This window comes from Podarcis muralis, chromosome 1 (genome assembly GCF_964188315.1).
Source record: "Podarcis muralis chromosome 1, rPodMur119.hap1.1, whole genome shotgun sequence".
Classification (NCBI taxonomy): Eukaryota; Metazoa; Chordata; class Lepidosauria; order Squamata; family Lacertidae; genus Podarcis; species Podarcis muralis.
The window spans coordinates 93,171,685-93,178,552 of NC_135655.1; positions in this window are offsets into that span (position 1 = coordinate 93,171,685).

Sequence of the window (6,868 nt, forward strand, 5' to 3'; positions counted from 1 at the left end):
TGCACCTCTCTGAATTCTGCCATGCAGTACTCCAGACAAGGAATGTGTAAAAAATTATAATGTACGTACTAGGGTAAGGTATGCACAGAAATTCACTTACTGGTGAAAATAGCATATGAAATACATTATATCGGGATGATCATTTTGCAAGAATATGCATATTATGCAGAAGTGCATACCAAAATGTGCACATTAAGAAAAAGTTGCACGAAATTTCAAAGTGGTGTGGAAATATGGTGAACAGCACCTATGACTGGATAAAGGAGAAACTGGGAGAAATTTGAATTGATGGATTCACTCATTGCTAGATACAAAGTTAAAGAGGGAGGGAGCAGCCATCAGATCCTTCTCAAACTCGCAGCCAATTTGCTTCTAATGGATAGTTGTCAGGCACAGCCATGCAAATTCTGAAGGTGAAAAGAGGCAAGATTTTTCTCTTTTTTTAAAAAAAAATGAGCGATCTTTTTTTTTGAAGATTTGAAGCAATGAAATCTAAACATTGCTAAAATGACTGGAAATTATCAAGTAGCCTATCTGCCTAGGCACACACCTGGAGTAAGACGGTTTCTATTTCAACGCAATGTCCTAGACTCACTGATTACTTTTGTCAGTGACTCCTTGCTATATTTCTCTCGTGACACTGGACTACATCTTTATTCTAAATGGGGATGAGGACCTTGAGCTCCACCTAGCGCTGGGAAGGAGCAATTTGTCAAAAGATCCGAAAGGAGACAAAACACCTAGAAGCAACAAGGTTGTCTGTTTCTATTGTGGATTGTGTTGTCTTTTGGTATCTGAAGAAGTGTGCATGCACACGAAAGCTCATACCAAGAACTAACTTAGTTGGTCTTTAAGGTGCTACTGGAAGGAATTTTTTTTGTGTTGTCTTTCGTCACACAATAAGAAAAAAGTTGATTCACTGTAAGGGTTTCAGCTGATAAATCAATTAAGTCTATATGCATTTGCATGTGGCTAAAACAGACCTGTGGAAGGAAAAAACAAAGGACATTTATCTTGTTTTTGGATGATGTGTATGTCACAACAGCCAATGTGTCTCCAATGTGGCAAAGGAGGAGAAATGGTGCTTCTAAGGAAGTGCATGTTTTAAAAACAATTAAGCTTTTTAAAAAAAAATCAAAAAGCAACAGCAATAGCAACTGCTGCTCACAAAAGAGAGAGGGCACCATTTTAAAGCCATTTTTAAAATGTTTGATTTGTGCTCAATTAATTAATCTAATTGATGAATGGACTATACATTGATGCCCTAGGCTTTGGACCAATGCCTGACACAGCAAACAAAGTTTATCCACATTAAGAAATACGTTAAGGTGATTTTCTTCAGCAAACGGTGGAGGGATGCATATCCTTCTGCTGTTCTGCAGAATGTTTAGAAGGGGTAGTCCCTGCTTTCTAGTATTGATCTCTAGGTAAGTTGCTGTCCTTTCCCCATCTTTTTTGTCATTTCAGGGATGCCTTGTTAAAATTGTGTTTGTGTGAGCTGCTAGAGCAGGGATCAGCTCCTTTGCCAGGGTCGCCAGAACAGATATACCGTATTTGGAACCCAAGACTCTCCAGACATTGCTAGACCTATCTCCCACCATCTCCAGTCAGCATGGACGATGATCAGGGATGATGACAGCTGGAGCCCAACAACCTCAACGGTCCTCCCTACCTGTTCTAGATGTTAAATCTCCAAATGAGGGGTCTGTGGATGTCTCTTCACATCCACAGCATATGTAGCAAGGCACCACACAGCCCGAATGATATGGATGTGGGGCTTTCTTCTGAAATGTCAGTGTTATATTCTAGGGCAGGGGTGGTCAGACTTCCAGCTTTATTTATGGTCACCGTATTTTTCGCTCTATAGGACACACTTTCCCCCCTCCAAAAATTAAGGGGAAATGTGTGTGCGTCTTAAGAAGCGAATGCAGGCTCCATGGCTTCAGCGAAAACAACGCGAAGCCTCCGGAGCTCAGCGGAAGCTCCTGCTGCGCTCTGAAGGCTTCACGTTGCTTTTGCTGTGCACCGATCCCTCTTGCTCTCCTGGCTTCGCTTCGATGAAGAGGCGCTGCGCAGCTTTCCCTCTCTGCGCAGCGCCCCTTCAGCGAAGCGGGAGGAGAAATGGAAGGGGCTCCACTTCTCCTGCCGCTTCGCTGAAGGGGCATTGCCACAGAGAGGGAGAGAATATTTTTTTCTTGTTCTCGCCCTCTAAAACTAGGTGCGTCCTATGGTCGGGTGCATCCTATAGAGCGAAAAATACGGTATATTTCTGCTGCCAGAGCAGAGGAAAAGGCTTCTGTGATAACTTGGCCAGCCCTGGGTAGTAAACATCTTGAGCTGGAGTGGGGAAGGGGACACACCATTCACTGTTCTGCATTTCAGTAGCCAACCCCCTTGGCCCAACCCTGCTAGCCAGGCTGCTGGGTTCATGCACACAAGCTTCCCATAGCTGTTCTAATGTATTGTTGATCCAGAGATTCCTTCTTCTAGTTCTTCCTGAATGCCAGTGCTTTCCCAGGGATCCCTTTACACACAGCAACAGGCTACATTGATGCAGTGAAGATTCTTGGCTGCTGGTAGGTTGGGTGGCTCAGAAGGTGGGACAAGTTTGGAAAAGATATGGACTTATTGGCTTAAGTCAATTTTGTTCATCTGACTTCAGCCGCGTTGGCACTCCAAACCTGGGACCGCGGCCATACATTGCCTTTTAAGTGTACACTTAAGATAACCATTAAAGCAGCACATACAGTGGTACCTCGCAAGACGAATGCCTCGCAAGACAAAAAACCCGCAAGACGAAAGGGTTTTTTGTTTTTTGAGCTGCTTCGCAAGACGATTTTCCCTATGGGCTTGCTTTGCAAGACGGAAACGTCTTGCAAGTTTGTTTCCTTTTTCTTAACACCGTTAATACTTGACTTCGAGAAGCAACTCATAGCACGCGGTGTGGTAGTCTTTTTTGAGGTTTTTCAAGACTTTGGTGATTTTTGAAGCTTTTCCAAAACTTTCCCGACACCGTGCTTCGCAAGACGAAAAAAATCGCAAGACGACAAAACTCGCGGAACGAATTAATTTCGTCTTGCGAGGCACCACTGTATCAGTAGAGGTGAAAATATATTTTTTAATTGACCCTCCCTATCTTCTCTTCCAGATCTGATTGTATCCATAAAGGAAGCTTCATCTGATGCTTAATGACAGACTCCAGGATTCTGAGTTGAAGCTTGAAGGCATTCCCAGGACTCGTGTCTTAAAGCAGAGAGTGGTGAGGGATGAGTTGTATAGGGCTGCCATACATTATGGGGGGTGGGGAAACTGACATCCGGAGGGGGAGGATTTCCAAAAGGTGGTGGATCCTAGACAAGTCAATCGAAAATTTGTGGGGGTTTTTGGGGTGTGTGTGTGTGTGTTTTAAAAAAAGCTTGACAACTTTGGGGGTTTCCTGTTTTTTACTTTTTGAAATATGGCAACCCTAGAGTAGTAAGGAAGGTTATTCAGCACGGTTTGCTTTTCTGATTGCATGATTTAAAAGATCTCGTATATATATATGCACTCTGTGTTAAAGCTGGTCTCTTTCTCTTTCCGGCTATGTCAAACATGTTGATATTATGGTGTGCACATGTGTGTTTTAAGCCCACTCTTCTATATTTCTTGTGCAAAGGACAAAGTATTACAAGACTCTGTGCCACTGTATTTCTTCAGACAGAAATGCCTTCAGGTCAGCATTTGCTAGGCTTGCAGTTCAACTAAAATGGCATGCGCTTTAGAAGAAATAATAAATTCTGCATAAAAACAATGGTCTAAAAATATAGTACTTAGCATTCAATTATATTCAACACTGAAATAGCAATTTCAATGATATTTTTTTCCCTTGAGTGTTTGGCCAAATACCAGATATTGGCATGCCTGGGCATAAGTAGGGGAAATATAGGAGAGCCATCAGCTGGCAGTGCTGATTTTGGAAATTCCTGAATTGCTCAGCTAGGTACATCGTGATTTTCTCCTGCCCGATAGGGACACCTCATTCATTCAGTCCTTAAGAGAAACTCAAAAATGGCAGCACAGTGCATTCATATTCTGCTCTTTTATTCTGCACTGTAATCTAGATATAGGTCCCGACCTGCTACTAAAAATCAGCTCTCGTCATTCATCAAGTCATTTAGGAGCTTCCAGAATCCTTTCTTTCCCTCTACATGTGTGGCCTGCCCCATTTTCAGCATGACTTTTCTAGGTGTCTGTTTAAATCCCCCAACCTTTGCCTAAGGCTAGCTGTGGGGTGTAAAATGGTTTTCCCCAGTCCCTTTCCATGTCTGGCATGCTTGTGTACTGTTGCAATGCTAGTCATTTCTATGGGGAAGATGGTGAGCACAATGTTTTGACCATTGGATGTAAAGATAACTGAAATTTCTCATAACCAGGATTCATTTTCTTTTCTTACGGATGAATAGATTTCTACCATTTGCAGAGGTACCCTATTAATTTTGGTGCCTCGTGAGAATGAGACCCAAGAATCTTTATACAGTCACTAAAACTTAGGGCAAATTCATACCCTACAAATAAAGGCCACCCAATCCACATTTAAAGCGCATGATTTCCCCAAGATTCCTGGGAATTGTAGTTTTCCCACTACAGGACTACATTTCCCACTATCCTTAAGAAACTACATCTCCCAGGATTCTTTGGGGAAATGGTGCTTTAAATGTAGGGTGTGAATCTTTCCTTAGTGTCACACATTCATGGATGTACACCAATTAACTGGAATAACAGGGCACATCTGCACTATACATTTAAACTAAATGACTTCTGAGTTAACTGCTATGATTTCCCCCAAAGAATCCTGGGAATTTTAATTTTGTGACATGGTTGAGAAGTTTTTGTCAGAGATCCTTTATAACTACAGTCCCCAAGATTCCTTGATTGGGGCCTCAGACTGCTAAAATATTTGAAATGCATTTAAAGGTGTAGCGCAGACATGACCTTAGTTCTGAATTGATCAGTCATGTATTTTGGCTCTCCCAGGAAGTGACTATGATAGGTTTTTGCTTATATCATCCACCTTTTCTATTGGGCACTATGAGTTTGCCTTTAGACATTTGGTATAGGAGAGGTATTATTTAGTAAAGTATATGTAAGGTTTATTCGTCAGTGAATGGAAGCCTAAGTATTTAATTAAAACCTGCACATTCTGAAATTTTCACAATATCATTATTAAACCAGCGGAAAGTTAATCGTGTAAACCTTGTTGGTTCCAAATGCAAGTACTCAGCACTTAAAATAAAATAAAATAGTGCATGGCTATGTTGTTTGCAGGAATGTTTTCACCAGTATACAGACTGACAACATTCATGGAGAATAAGGCTATCAATTGCTATTAGCCATGATGGTTATGTTCTACCTCCAGTGCTGGAGCAAATATGCTTCTGTATACCAACTGCTGGGAATGGCCAGTGGGGAGATGGGCACGGGCATCTAGTTGACCCCTGTGAGAACACGATGCTGGACTAGATCGGTCTTTAGCCTGATGCAGCAGGGTTCTCATTATACAGACTGGAAATCTGGAGAAATCACTCAACAGTTCATTTGCCCTTTCTCCACCTCTCTCTCTCCATTGGCCATCTTTTCAATATTGCCGCCATCCAATCAGGCAGCAAAACCAATGCCCACAGTCCAAAGGAATGCTATGACCATAAAAACATTGGTACAGTGGAGCAGGGACATAGGGGAGTGCAGCACCAGAGTTTTTACTCACAGGAGGAGGGATGATGTGAACTGCTGGATTGGTTATTTGCCTGTGTTGCAAGCTTGGGAGTTTGGAGGATAGTTCTAGTCCGGCACATGATCCCCTAGTTATGGAGGCTAGGCTCAGACAATGACTGGTCCAAGGTCAACCAGTGAAGTTCATGGCAGATCAGGAATATGAACCCAGTTCTCACAAGTCAAAGTTTAACATGGTACTCACTACACTTACTATTACAGGACTGTCAGCTGATCCTAATATAATGCCTATTGTGCCGTATGGCAGAGGAGGCCAATGTGGTGTCCTTCCATTTGTTGTTGGACTACCAACTCCTTTTAGCTCCAACCAACAGGGTCAATGGTCAGGGGTGATGGGAGTTGAAGTCCAGCACATTTGGAAGGCACCATCTGCTATGTGCTTTTTGGTATGTATCTATAAGGAATCAACATGGATGGCTGCATTGAGTCTAGGGACTCCCCTTGGAAATCATGGCTATGCAAGCCATTGTGAGCTTTGACATTTCAACATTTATCACGGCATCGAGAAATAAATCAACACATTGATTTGGAGAGCTTTGCTTCTTTTTTCACTACAGCAGCCCGCACCAGCAGTAGGAGCAGGTCACTGCTCTCTCTCTCTCTCTCTCTCTCTCTCTCTCTCTCTCTCTCTCTAAAGGAGAAGCTTGCCTCTTTGGCAATAGAAACAGTTTCATTTCTCTCCTCCACACCCAGATCCTTCCTTGGGATCATGGACAGTGTCATGTGACTTCAGCCAAACACTGCTAGAGCTCTAAGAGGAAAATAGTGAAATGAAGAAGTTATGAACAAGGCACAGAAAGGTAGACTAAATAAACATGGGCATTATCTTTCATAAGGTTCTGGGAGACAAAGGCTATAAGTGTTGCCTCAAGTCTCATCTGCTTTCGGAAGTGTTTCCGTGATGTACGTTTCAATGGGTTTATGGACAATATCCAGCTGAAGACACCTGGAAAATGATTTGGCATGTTTGAATTACAAAAGCCAGCTGCACATATTTTTCAAGTCACCCTCCTCTATCTGGATCCTCTGCATCCTTACTCAGAAGTCAGCATCCCTCAGTTCAATGGGTCCTTCATTTCTTGATTATATGGGGGCCCTT